Consider the following 13,659-nt stretch of genomic DNA (forward strand, 5'->3'; position numbering starts at 1 on the left):
TCTTCATCTACGAGGAGTTATTCACCCTTATACACTGTGCTGCTTCGGCTGGCCAGGTCCCAGGGACTATGTCTCTCACCGTGCCAGCAAAACTCCCCCAGGAAACTCCATCTGTTTTAGCTTGTACAGGATCTTCTCAATCATCCCTTTGTAAGAGAGGAAAGTGTAGAGAGTAGGATTTGGGGTGATGTTTGAAAGAGGGGTCAGGGTGGGGTTAGTAGGTATACAGGCTTAGAGAACTTCAAAACACCAGCTTAGACCCTGAAATATCCCAAAACAAAAAGCAAGAGACTGTTTGCAGGGCACTGCTGGCCACGTTCCTTTGCAACCTGGTGTAAGGGACACACAAAAATGGGCATGTGAGAAAAGTATGCTTGGCTAAAGGATCCTTGTTTTATTTTCAGAATGGAAGTGGTGATCCCAACATAAACGTGTATCAAGATCAGCTGCGCTAGACTTGGGCTCCGATACAGTCCTACCCCGGATTACAGAGGCAGAAGACACTGTGGCTATAGATATACTGTAAGGTCTGGCGTTTCTCCTTAGGAGCGGCCAGACAGCAACTTTTGGTGAACTTAGGGCTTTCCTCAGTACAGTACTGCCCGCATCCCCATCAAGATGTCCCCATCAGGACATTGCGTTCTCAGCAGGAGAGAGTCATCTCCCACGAGTCGCTCGTGTTGCTCTACAAAGGCTCTCCCTCTGCAAACAGACCAGGTCTGACTCTCCTTAGGGTAAGATAGCTGAGTCATAAATGATCAGGCTCAAAAGGACCACAGCAGCTGCCACGTTTGACCTCCGGTGTTAAACAGGGCCAAAGAGTTTCTCTTGCCTCAGGTTCGATGACTTGTGGTCAGCTTAAGGCTCTGCTGTGCTTACAGCCTGAGATGATATGGCAGCTGTCCATCTCTCTTCCAAATTTGTACAGGCATCTTCAGTTCCTGATGTGCTGTATGACAAGGCACGTTTATGTATGACGAGGCTTGCAAAGAGGGCAGAGGTACTCCAAGCATTATGCTTGAAGCCATGCCCCATCCACAGCAATTACTTAATTACTGGGGAAATCATGTGTACCAAGTCCATGTAATACACACTGAAAACTCTACTTGGATTTGGACCATAAATAATATAATCAACTCCATTTGATGAGGCAGAAACAAAGTCATGAAAAAAATCAAGTCATATATTAAAAATGCTACCATGGGCATAATAGACTCATCAGAAAGCGCTGAGCGCAGACGATAACAGTTGTTGCTTTGGAAAGAGCCAACAAATTCCTGGGCACTCAAGGGTTTGATAAAGGAAACTCAGAACTCATAAGACCAAGTTCTGGGCTGGCTATTTTGCAGTGAGCCAACAACTTCTTTTTGGTCCTAGCCGTATTTAATGAAGAACAGGTTCAGAAATTCAATTTAGATCCCACTTCCACTAAATAGTTTGAATTAGGGGTATACATTGCTCATATTACTCAATTCCCTGAATATTACAGTTGAGTGAGTGCATTAGAGCATGGGAAGAATTGCATTCAGGAGCGTGTTGTTCCTGTCTAAATTAAAACTTATTAAGGAATATTACAACATTCTTCAAGGCAAAGATAATGAGAAGGATTAAAATGTTTAGTTACTGCAACCTCAGTTGTGAGGCATCAGGACACAGAAGTAACAAGTTTTTTTTCTATCTTCTAAGAAGCTTCCCAGGGTCATCAGTTGTAGAGCTGATTGCCCTGTGTAGGTGGGAAAAGGGGCGCTGGGCAGAGAGGTGATCGGCTCCACTCTGCTAAACTCCTGCTGACGGAAAGCGATGAAGATCTGGCATCCCTTTGCCAATACAGCAAGAGAAAGGAAGGGCTGGGCACTACTTTTTTGGGAGGTTTTCAAGGCATCCAGCTTGCCTGAGAAAAACAGATCTATGTCTAAATGAAGTTATCTCCCCAAAGGGAAGGTCTAGATTGGTTCGAGCATTCCTAAAAGGCAAAGCCGCTGGCCGTGCCGGTATGCAGCAGTCCCTGAGATGATGCCTTCTCTGCTGAGGCTGGCAGTCAACAGGGTGGGTCAGGTCTTTCTGGTGGTATCTTTCTAGTGGTGTTGGGTAGATACAACTCTGCATGATGACTAGTGACCAACAACAAATAACCAAGTGTATATTTTTATTGCCTAATTAATTAATTACACACCTGTCTCTCAGAGGAGCTCTCAGGCTGAGTATGTGAGCAGGCTGGCGTGTGCATTTGAGCTGGCTGAGGTTTGAATTGCGGCAGCTGCAGCAGCGTGCTGATGCTTGCTTTACTTTCCTCACATCCCCGCACGTATCTTCTCCTGATCCGAGGACTCTGACATTCTGGCATGCTGCTTCAAAGCCGACCAAAGCTGACACAGCTGAGGACATGGTTGTGTTTGACCTCGTCGGCTGCGGAGCCCACACCAACCCAGGTGTGGGGAGACTTTCACCCCTGTACTCCTGCGTTCCTCCTTGCGTGCCCAGGGTGAGGGCCTGGGATAAGAAGCCTTTGCTGATTCAAAACTGATTCAGAGCATAGTGTGGACTGAAAATTAATTCCTCCAAGTCTCTGATTTCAGTCTGATATAAAACAAGTGTATCTTTGCTGAGAAGAAGGTTGTAGAAATAACAAAATACTTGTGCTTTATACCTGTATGGTTTGCACTTCATAAGCGGAGGCATGGTAACTGTATATAGTAAAGAGCTGCCATACACAAATATATCAGACCACAGCGGTGTTTTTTCTCTCTGTTAACCCTCTGGATTTACCACGGCATTGTCCTTGTCACTTTTTGCTGACAGAAGGAGTCAGAGATATGGTATCAGAGCCATCAGCTCCATCCGTGTGCTCGGCAAGAGACGTGTTTTACAAACGGATAGCACAAGTCAACATTTTAAACAGAGAAGCAGGGATGAAATCCCAGTCCCTGTCACGGTAGGTATCCCACCTGGCACTAATTGGCACCTTTGCTCTCGTACTCTCTCTCCTCGACTCGGCCCCACATTGCCGGGATAGTGAACCACTGACGAATGACACCAGTGGAAGGGCGGACCCTGCATGGAACTGAATGCTTTAGGTAGATCCTGGGTGTCAGAGCTGAGGCACGCTGGAGGGGGGTTTCTGCTGCCCTTGGACCACCGATAAACAACAATATTGTTCTTTGAGTCTCTTAAGTGGGATCTCTGTATGATTTTATGCAAATAAGTTGGTAAGAAATAATAATCAACCCCATTTTGGCTTTAGCAATAGAGGCAAGTATGTGCATTGCATGTGAGGCTGGTACCTGCTGAGACAACTGTCATGTTTTTTGTGTTTCTTAGGAATTTTTGATGTCTCCTGCTGGTGGTGTTAATAAACCAAAAGGGAATTGCACAGGCAGTGCTGCCAGACATACGAATGGAGATGTTACTTTAAAGGAAAAACGTGTGATGTTGGGATACATCTGCACATTCTGTCAGTCATTTTCCCCACCTTCACATGCAATACTAACCAGGTAAAAGACTACACATGGAGGAAAATAGAAATTGGAAAAGAGGAGGGCATCAAGACGGCTTCTTCTGGTTGGACAATCAGGGCAAAAGAGTAGTGGTCAACAGTTCCAAGTCTAACTGGCAGCATGTTACGAGCGGTCATCTTCAGGGGTTGATACTGGGGCTGATGCTATTTAGCATCATCAGCAGCAACCAGGATGATGGGATGGAGTGCACCCTCGACAGATCTGTGGATGACACCAAATTGTGGTGGTGGGGAGCGGTCACCATATTGGACGTTAGAGCTGCAGTTCAGAGGGACTTCAACAATCTGAGAAAACGGTCGGACAAAAACCTCATGAAGATCAACAAAGACCTGTATCTAGAGCGGAGCTACAGAAAGGACAAGATGCAATCACCACAAGATGCAACCATCACAAGATGTGACAAGTACATTTGGGTTAGGTATCGGGGAAAAAAATATGCAGTGAGAATGATTCATCATTGTTGCTGCTGGAGGTGGCTGGACCTCCATCTCTAGAGGAGATATTCAGAGGTCAACTTGTCAAGGCCCTAAGCAACCTGCTCTCACTTTGAAGCTGGGCCTGCTTTGAGAGGTGGGTTGGACTAGGTGAACTCCAAAGGCTCCTTCCAGACAAAATTACTCCATAACTGTGTTGTCTGGACTGTCACTTCCCATTCCACTTACAGCCTGCACATATTAGTCTTTCCTCTTCTCCTTCTTCTAGCTCACCCTTCATGTATCACGAGTACCTTGGCTTGTATGCCTTGGGATGAAAAAATTCAGTTTAGTCTTCAGTCAGCTCTACCTCTTCTCACTGATGCACATCTGGTCAGACATTTGTGTGGAGGGGTCATATGGTTTTGTTCACTTGCCACCATTACTGCAAGGATAACTTAAGCTGAGGAGCTGCTTCTGACAGCCGGATTGCAGCCATTGAGGGAAAACTGGTAGTAGTGGGGCAGCTGGATCTTCAAGTTGCTTACAGAAACTGCTGTGAGTTATAAAATGTGATTGATTTCAATGACTCTGTCCCTCAAAATGCATCAACTGCTGTTCTCAAAGCCCAGATTCTCATTTCAGGTAGATTAATATGCTTTTCTGTCACCTTCAAGATAACATCAATAAACCGGGACCTGGCCATTCTGGCAGAAAAGATAACAAATGTTCCTGCTGTCTTTCCAAACAGGATGTCAGCTACTGTTAAAATTGCTGTTGTTTTTCTTCAAAATTGCTGTTGCCTGCCCTTCTGTCTAATTGTGCTTCCTTCTCTCTCAGCATCTGCATGAACCCTCACCCTCTCCCGGTTGCCAAAGGCACCGCAATGTTACCCACTATGGGATGAAGATGCACATGAATATACACATAAAAGCACGTACAACCAGGGGAATATCATCTGCCAGCCCTCCTTAGCTGGCTACCCCACCTTTTGGGGAGCTTTGAGCCTCAATGGCGTTGCAAAACCGCTGTGCTGTGGGGAAGAAAGCAGTGACACTTATAGCACTTCATCCCAGGCCTCCCCTGAGCAAGCCTCAAGTCTCTCCCAAAAAGAAGAGGTACCGATGTCGGAGGGTCAGGGATGGCAGGCCTGAAATCTGCCCCACTGCTCCGGCACGGTGTTACCACGCGGGCGCTGCCGTCTCCTCAGGCTCAGTCCACCCCGGGAAACGGACGTGGCTCCACTCACCACCTTCCGTGGGAGCTGCATGCAACCCACTCACAATGGTGTTCGTTCAGCTGTAGACGAAGGCTGCAGTAACAAACGGTATGAAGCTCATTAATAGCTTGCAGAGACCCGAACATTTCAAATGTGGTGCTACAGAGACACCAAGTACCATTTAAACACAGTGTGAAAAACTTTCTGTTCTTCCCAAGCCATCCTCCCCTCTCCTTCCTACTGACATTGCCTCCGTGGAGATGCTGGGCACCGTCTAGGTCACCGCTTGTGCTCTCCTCTGGTGTTTTCTGAGCTATTTCTTTGAAGGAAGGCCCAGAGGGACCTCTCCTCCTCGGACGTGATGCCTGGGCTGTCACTTATACCTTTGCTTTCTTGTCTGCCTCTCCTGTGTGAAATAAGATTCTTGTCCCCTGAGAGGTGCCAGGCACGGCTTGTCGCTCTCCCCAGGAAAGCACAGCAGTCGTTTGTGTTCGTAAGGAAACAGCATTTCTAATGGCAGCAAAGAAAGTCCTCGGGAAAGGGCTGACACAAAGCACTAATTCGGCAGAGTTCAGGGACATGGGCAGGCTCCCTGCCTTTAACCTCCGCACCAGGCGGTGAGGACCAGGTGAGCATCGGTGGGGGCTTTGCAGGAGATCCTCGGAGCACTTGAAGGAGCTGCCGTTATCCAGAGCTCAAGGTACAGCCAGCTCCTTGGGCAGCGTTAACACCATCGCAGCAAGAACGGCTCCGACCATGCTATCCTCAAGATTCTGGGAACAGCAGAAAAAAGGTAAAGCTTTCCCCAGTGACTTACTTTGAAATCATCACTAATGGACCACTCCACCCCAGAAGCTGTTCATGCAGTTTGCCCAGCTTGTCCCCGGGACGGGACGGGGAGGCAGAGGCTGTCTGCTCACCATTGCAGCCTGCCTGTGCCTGCCTGGGGCAGGGGGGGGACACAGCAGCTGGCCTTCCAAACACTGCCTTCGCCCCGCCGTCCTCCCCTCTGGGGACATTCCCACAGCCACTGCTTACCCTGAGCTCTGTTGTGGCGAGTCCGCCTTACATTTGTGGTGTTAAAAGCTTTCTAAATCTGTTTGGGTTTTGTTGTGTGTTTTGTTTTTTTTTTTTTTTCCCCTTGCAGTTTCCCCCAAGGTAAACACCTCAATTTCGGTCTGAGTCATATCTCCTTACGCCACTTGTGCTGACATGCCGGGGTAAGTGGTACGAAGTATCTGTCTCTGGCTAGATGCTGCAGCCCAGCACCCCGCAAGCGTGAGAGCTTTCAAAGTGATATACCAGCCCAGGAGCTGAAGCTGTCCCATGTTTTTAAGACTGAGACGCAGACACCAGCTCATCGTTAGCATTGCAGTCACGGTGAAATGCCACACTGCTTCCCGTAATGCCACAGAGCGGACGCTGCTCTCCCACGCTGCTCTTTCTGCCTGACAGTGGGGACATCGCTCACAGGGTTTCCTTTTCTTTTGCAGTAACAGCTGCTGTAGCTGCTTCGTGGGACTATCGGCAGCCCACAATAAATTATAGCAGCCTTCAGGTAGCTGTGACTTATGCTAGGGCATGGCCTTTGTCTGGGCAGCATGGGATCAAGGGTGTACAAGTCAGGTGGGCTCTGACTGCAGCATGAACGTTTCTTGCTCTTATTTCACCAGTTTTGTCCACCCGTCAGCTCTTCCTTCCTTGTTTTCCCTTGTTTCAACTTGTCTGTCTTAGAGAAAAGCTTATATGTTCCCTGCAAAGTCACCGTATAACTGTGTTGCACTTGGGTCCCTCATGGAGGATGTTGAAGGAGAAGTGACCAGGACACAGGAGGTGGCCCCGAATGCAGCCCCACGGAGGGTGGTGAGACACAACATCTGCTGCTCCTCCCGTCGGAGTGAAAGCCCAAGTATCCTCCACCACCCACCCTTAGGAGCATGCAGGAGAGGGAAGATCCCAGGGAGAGATGCACAGCCAAGAGAAGACCATGTCACCACCAAGAAAGGCAGGTGGCCTGTTCTGCTTAGGTGTCTACACTCAGCAGCAGTCCAGTGAGAGCAAAACTTGATGTAGCCAAACTCTGCTATAAAGTGAGTATTAGGTGTCCAAAGTCAGGGAGGAAGACTGAGGAGCAGCGTTTGCTGCCCTGCCACCTTCCAGGTGACAAGGAATTGCTCCGTCTGTGTACTCAAAGCCTGGCTTTTCTCATCTCCAGTTCCTGAGCCAGCTCTTCCCAGGAGCACCTCGGTGGTGTGCAGACCAGGAGCTGGTCCAGGCTCTCCTTGTGAACTCACAGCAGCAATTTTCCAGTCCCATGCACAGCCGTCTCTGGCTATAGACCAGCAATATTATTCTGTCAGATCAATATTATACAGAGTGACTCTGTTCCCGAGGTCTTATTTAGAGAAGGATTGAGAAGATTTTCATACTGGCTTGTGTTTCTCGCAGCTGATCCCTCACAGTCTGTTGGTTCTCTTGATTTCTTCACTTTCCTTGTGCAGCTGCCAGGTTTTCTGAGCTACCTCAGAAGCTAAGTGGCCTGGATTTTGCTTTTCTCCCCTTAAGCAGCCTTACTGATGACTTTCTCCTCCTGTGCATGCCCATGTGGCTGTAATGGCAACGCTAAGCCCACACATGTTGCTCTCTTAAGTTTGTCTGCGGTGTGATGCCGTTTTCCCAAGACAAGTAGAAAGCATTTTGGTCTGTCTCTAACCCAGCAGGTGTCCCCAGGGCTTCTAGTGAGCAGAACAAATGGAAAACTCTTCTCTTTTCCTTGCTATTTATTTGGTTTTGCGGTCATTTAATTGTCCTTCCTTAATTTAGAGGCGGTGAGGAACGGAGTCCAATACATAGAGCTTAGTTTGTCACTGTATGCTCACATTCCCACGAGACTGCTGGTGACCAGTGACAAAATGAGTGGACGTGTCAGAGACACAGCCCATGTTTGATCTTCTTTTACCCGCAGAGGCCCTCTTAGCTTCTGTTTTCTGAAGCTTGTTCTCTCACCAGTCCACCCAGGGTCATCTTCATAAAATAGGCTGTCAAAATGGGTGGCATATATTGACTTCTAGAAGTCAATGTCCTTCTCCCATGACTGTTAAGGGCACCCATGCAGACCAGCTAAGACTTAACCTTAGACTCCTAAAAGGACAGAGGTGAATTCCAACCTCCAGTGCTCAAACCTGAGTCCTACTCCTGGCCCAAGGAGAGGTGGATTTGCTACCTCCACGGCACAGGGGGAAATACCAAAACAGGCAGAGCTGGTGCTTTCCCCATCTCTCATCCTTTTGTCCCCATTTGGTGACCCTACCGCTCCTCCTTTCGCTGTACGACCGAATATGTCACCTCAGGGGAGCGGTAGCCTAGAAGCCCAATGCTTGGAAACCTTTCAGCCCAAGGGACTTGTTTTCCTGGCAGGAGTCACAAGGCAGAAATCCTTGCTAAACACTTATAACTCCTAGTTCAAGGAGTTACGGGCTGCAGTACCATGTCCTTCCAGCCTTCAGCGATCTCCGATCTTTTTGTAGCTGTGCAGTAGGAAAACTCAACAGCAATTTGATTCTGTGAAGTTTCAGTGGTGTTTTGTCTGAGACCGTAAGGAGGAGCCATCATTATCGAAACAGCAGATTTACTTCCCATTTATCGAGTTATGCACATCAGATACTTGCTGAGCCGCTATTTTGCCTATTAGACACTTGGCTTGGCCCGAGTCCCTACTCAACTCAGTTCCCATGCCCTGAGGGGGAACTTGGTGGCCCCACGGGTTGCCTGGTGGCTAGAGGTGCTTCCCAGGAGCCCTGTGCATGCGTGGGCCCGTGGAGACAGGTTGCTTCTAGGGTGGGCAAGGCTAGAGGTCTGTGGGTGCTGGAAGCTGGACCCCTGCAGCAGGAAGGGCAGTGGCAGTGCCGGGGTCATACAGTGGGTGTAAAACACAAATGAAACCTGGATAATGAAAAATAAATAAGTAAAATAAGAAAAATAGATAAGTAAAAAATGAAACTAAGTAGCAGCAAGACAATGCAGGAACATTGATGTGTACCTTTAATGAACAGTGAGAGAACTAGCATTTGCTAGGAACAGTCTTGTGACGCAGATTTCTGGTGTATATTTGGCTCATATCTGCTACAATAACTTAATAGATATTTGCCATTAATATACTTCTGTTAAAAAGGGAAAAAAAAAAGGGGGAGGGGGAAAGAAAAAGGAATAGAAGAAGATTATTCTTGGAAGCGAACCTTACAGCTTTCTACACTTTGCCGCCGGCCACTTTATTTTGCTCCCACCGAGGCACTGATCTCACCAAAGCCGTGGCGTTGGCCAGGGGCCAGCCCGTGATGCCGGCTACAGCTGCAGCCTCCCAGAAACGAACACCTTGAGGGAGGTGGGGGGGATGAGCCTGCCCACCCCTCCGTGCCGCTACCAAGCTGTGACTGGGGCAAGAGCCAGGCAACGCAGCATCACCCAACCCAAAAATGGTGGGACCTGGGGGCAGAGGGACTGGAGCAGGACTCTCAAGAACACTGTGACCTGGATATTTTTCCCAGCAAAACCAGTGACTTTATCAGCAGTCCTCGAGCCTGTAGCTCCGTTCAAGAAGCAGGGATGTGGTGATGCAGTGAACTCCCAGCTCCTTGCAGTGGCTACCCATGAAAACGTTGATGGCAGTGCATAGGCGTCAGCCTCACGCAGGAGAAGTGATGGATCAGCAGTTTCCCTGGACACCCTGGTTGCACGAGGGGCTATGTAATGGACGTTCCTGTCAACATAGCGTGGGCTGGATCCTACCGTCGCCCTAGCAAAATTGAAAAGAGAAGAAAAGAGGTACAAAAACTCGTTGCATTGCCTCGTGCAAGGCCAACCTTTCTGCAAAGACCGAGGAAAGCAAAACTCCCTTTTCTCTCTTCACTGTGGTGTTAAGGGATCCCACCACCCCTGCCTGACTTCCACCACCGCCCCCATCTTCGCTGGCTTCAAGCTATAGAGCTTCCCCGGTTAGAAGCGCGGCTGTAACAGAACCTCTGGGAGGAATGGTAAGCACAGCTGGATCCTGCCAATGTTTTATGCACAGGCATATATATATATATATATACACGCACATGCGTGTTTGCCTGGCTGTGTTTGGGGAGGTGGTCTCCTGTCAGAGACTTTTTTTGCCGTGTTCCCCTTCTCCTCCCCACCCTCTCGCATGAGATGTGTGACAGGACTGCCACTTCATTACATGATGATAACCCCTTCACATCAGCTCTCCTTCTCCTGGTTTAATTTAAAAGCTCTTAAAATACTCAGTCGGGGATGAAAAAAAAAAAAAAAAGCATTTTTTGCATGAGATATACACAAATTTCAGCCTGTAACTAAAGGAGTAATTGCACGTGTGCCATTTGCACATGACCTAACCCAGAGTTTCTCTCTGTTGCCAAAACAGACTTTGCTGTGACTGATGTTCTCAGCTGCTGTTTTGTTTCCTTAAAAATCTGAACCCGGGCAATGGATTTCTGTCCATTTGGGAGCTGCCAAGGGTCATTTTGAGAAACGCCTGGAAGATTGTTAGGGTGGGGACGGCTGCTGCTGTTCTTTAAACATCTCCAGGCCAATACGTTTAACCTTAGAAACCTAAGAGTTTAGAGCAGATAGGTGCCATGGGGATTTTAAAGAAAACCTACACTTCTTAGCTGTAAATTGGAACCTTTAAGTATTTCTGAAGATGCATCCCTAAGTTGTGGGCTGAATGAAAGCGGAGCCGTCATGACAGGCATCGGCAGAGCTCTGGGTGATGCCCGGGTGCAGCACCACGAGGCACGCCAGCAGAATTGTTTCCTTGTGGAGTCACACAGCTGGCTTTGCTTTGGCTTGCCAGGACAAAACATCACACCAAGGCAGGCGGAGAGCGAGGAACTGCAAGGAGAAGGCTTTCTGTTGATAATCTGGGAAGGGGAAAAGTGTTTTAGGTCCGATCAGAGCTGTTGCATTCCTTGACATAAAGCTGGACAGGAAGGGCAACTGTGTATTTTTAAAGATAAAGAACCCGTGTACCAGTTAAGCTGGTGCAAACAAGCCCTGTACCGGCTAAGCTGGTGCCTTAGCAAGGCAAGCACAGCTGTCTGGGGGTGGTTGCCTGAGAGCAGCGTTGGGATCCCTGCAAGGGGAGGGGGGACCCTGCCTCCCGCTGCTGTTTTCCTGGTCTCGCCGTGGAGGGAAGACAAGGTCTCTCCCCCTGGCAGCCTCACCCCTCCCAAATCCCCAACTCGGTCACTCTATGCCACTCAAAAAATGTAGGAGCCTCTCCGGCTTCCGGATCCATGCATTGCTACCGAAGCTGTGATGCCTGGCAGTCTCTCCCCTCCTGTTTAGTGCCTGTGCCCGCACCACGATATTCCCAAATCCCGTCCCACCTGCTGTGTCCCACTGAGGCGTAGCTCCTGGTGATGTCTGCCCTTCCTTTCTTTTTTGGGGGAAGGGGCAGCAGCCCCTCATGTGCCCCAGCTTACGCTCCTCTTCAGTGCAAAAGCTCTCACGCCCCGACCCCCTGGGAACCGCAGCCGAAATGTAGTTTCCGCTTCAGAGCACGCACAGGCTCTTGAAAAGCCTCCCTGGGCGTTTGTCTGGGGCTTTGTTCGGAGGAGGCTCTTGGGATGGCGGGGAGCACGGGAGGAAATAACGGCCCCAGGTGTTACGTGAGGAACCCCGAGCCGGGCTACGCACTCAGGATGCATTCTGCAAAATGGAAGATAATTTGGAAAGGATTGCCATTCCCAGAGGCCAAAATCCTGGACTTGGCAGTGGGGAACAGCTGCCAAGCTGTGTGCTGGAGTCGAGGAGTCTTGGTACTGAGTGGAGGAGAAATTGTTTCTCCACCGTTAGGTCAGCCTGGGGATGCGGGAGAGAAACAGGTGCCCTGTTTAAGCACTGCCAATAAGATTTTTACGTTGTGGGAGGAGTAGCACTGATTCGGATCAGAGCACTATTATCTGAGCCTGGGTCTCTGAGAGCACCTCCAAGACAGCAGTTGCCTCGGGCATCCCTCAGCTACGGGTTTTTCCCTGGTCTGAAGTGCAAAGCCACTGCGAGACGCATCCTGCTCTTCTTGCTAAGGGACGGCAAAGTTTCCCTGTGAGCTACTCGAGAGCGGAGAGCCTTATCCCGAAGGTGCTGCCCTGTGCCGGGTGTGTGGGCAGGGGATGGTTCAGTACAAAGTGAACAGAGCACGGCATCCCACTCTGCCCGAGCGAGCATCCCCAGGGATGACTCTGCTACATCTTTTTCAGTGAAGCCAGTTAATCCTTGTGCTATCTGCAGCTCTCCCAGAAGAGCTCTGGTGAGAGGCAGGCTGGGGGAGCGGTGGCCGGCCCTGGGCAGGAGTGGGCAGGGGGATGCCCTGCTTGGGGGGAGAACGGAAGCCCTGAAGCCTGGGAAGGAAAATGGGCTTGTAGAAACACACTCACACAGGCAGCAGGGAGACATGGTGGGAATAAAAAATAGGTTGTTGAAAGAGACAGGAGTCAATTAAGCAAACAATAAGCAGCACAGGATAGAAAAAGCCAAAGCCTTCCTCCTCTTAGGGTGCACGCAATCTGGAGAGGGGTTACAAAGCACTTGTTGGCTCGGATTTTTCTGGCAGGAGTATTTTCCAGTTGCCGGTGTCCTGTTGGCTGAACGAGGAGAGAGAGGTGGGAACGCAGCCCCCCCGTGAAGAGCACGGGTCCTTCTGTGTACCTGCCCGTTTTGTGGACGGAGGCAGACGGGCTGCAGGGAACCGAGAGAAACAACAAAGTTGTGCTTTGCTGGTGCAACAGCTTGACGAGTGGCGGAGAGGAAATGCTTCGATGACAAGGGCAGGGTGAGCCAGAGGGCAGAGGGCACATTTTTCACGCTGCGAGGGTTTTTTTGGTGTCAGAACGGCTCTCGCATAATAAAGCTCAGCACAGGGCAGCGCTTGGCAGGTGGGGTCAGTGCCTCTCAGCTGGAGGGGGTGGGAGGGGGTTCCCAGTCGGAGAACTGGGGAAGACTACAGGAAAAAAGCCTTGGGAGCTCTTGGGAATTGTCCCTGAGAAGAGACAAGCAGCCCCTGTGAGAGGTGGCGATGCTGCCTCCTCGTGCAAATCTAAGCTGGGGACAAATAGCCCCCAAAGTCATCTTCCAGCGAAGGGAAGGAGGCACTGCGGAAACCCCACTGCTGGTCTGGAGCTGCATTCAGTGCCCATCTGAAAATCTGACTCATGTCGAGGCATTTCAGGGGGAACTAAATGCTTTAGAAACTCTAGCCTGATTTGCAAGTCCCCATTTCCTTCAGTTCTGCCCCTACCGAGCCTTTAACTTCCCCACCCAGCTCGGAGTGGTATTATGAGGGTGAAATCATTGACATTTATGAAGCGCTTTGAAGATAAAAAGAGATGTTAAATTTTACTGGGCCAAGATCTAAGACCCACATTTAATCTTCCTCGAGCTGCCAGACACAGCTCTCACTCCGGCAGTTTACCGCATGCGGCTTTTGAGCAGCGGCAGGAGCCGCCCCACC

The sequence above is a fragment of the Cariama cristata genome, unplaced genomic scaffold, assembly GCF_000690535.1.
Source record: "Cariama cristata isolate BGI_N322 unplaced genomic scaffold, ASM69053v1 scaffold4495, whole genome shotgun sequence".
NCBI classification, from domain to species: domain Eukaryota; kingdom Metazoa; phylum Chordata; class Aves; order Cariamiformes; family Cariamidae; genus Cariama; species Cariama cristata.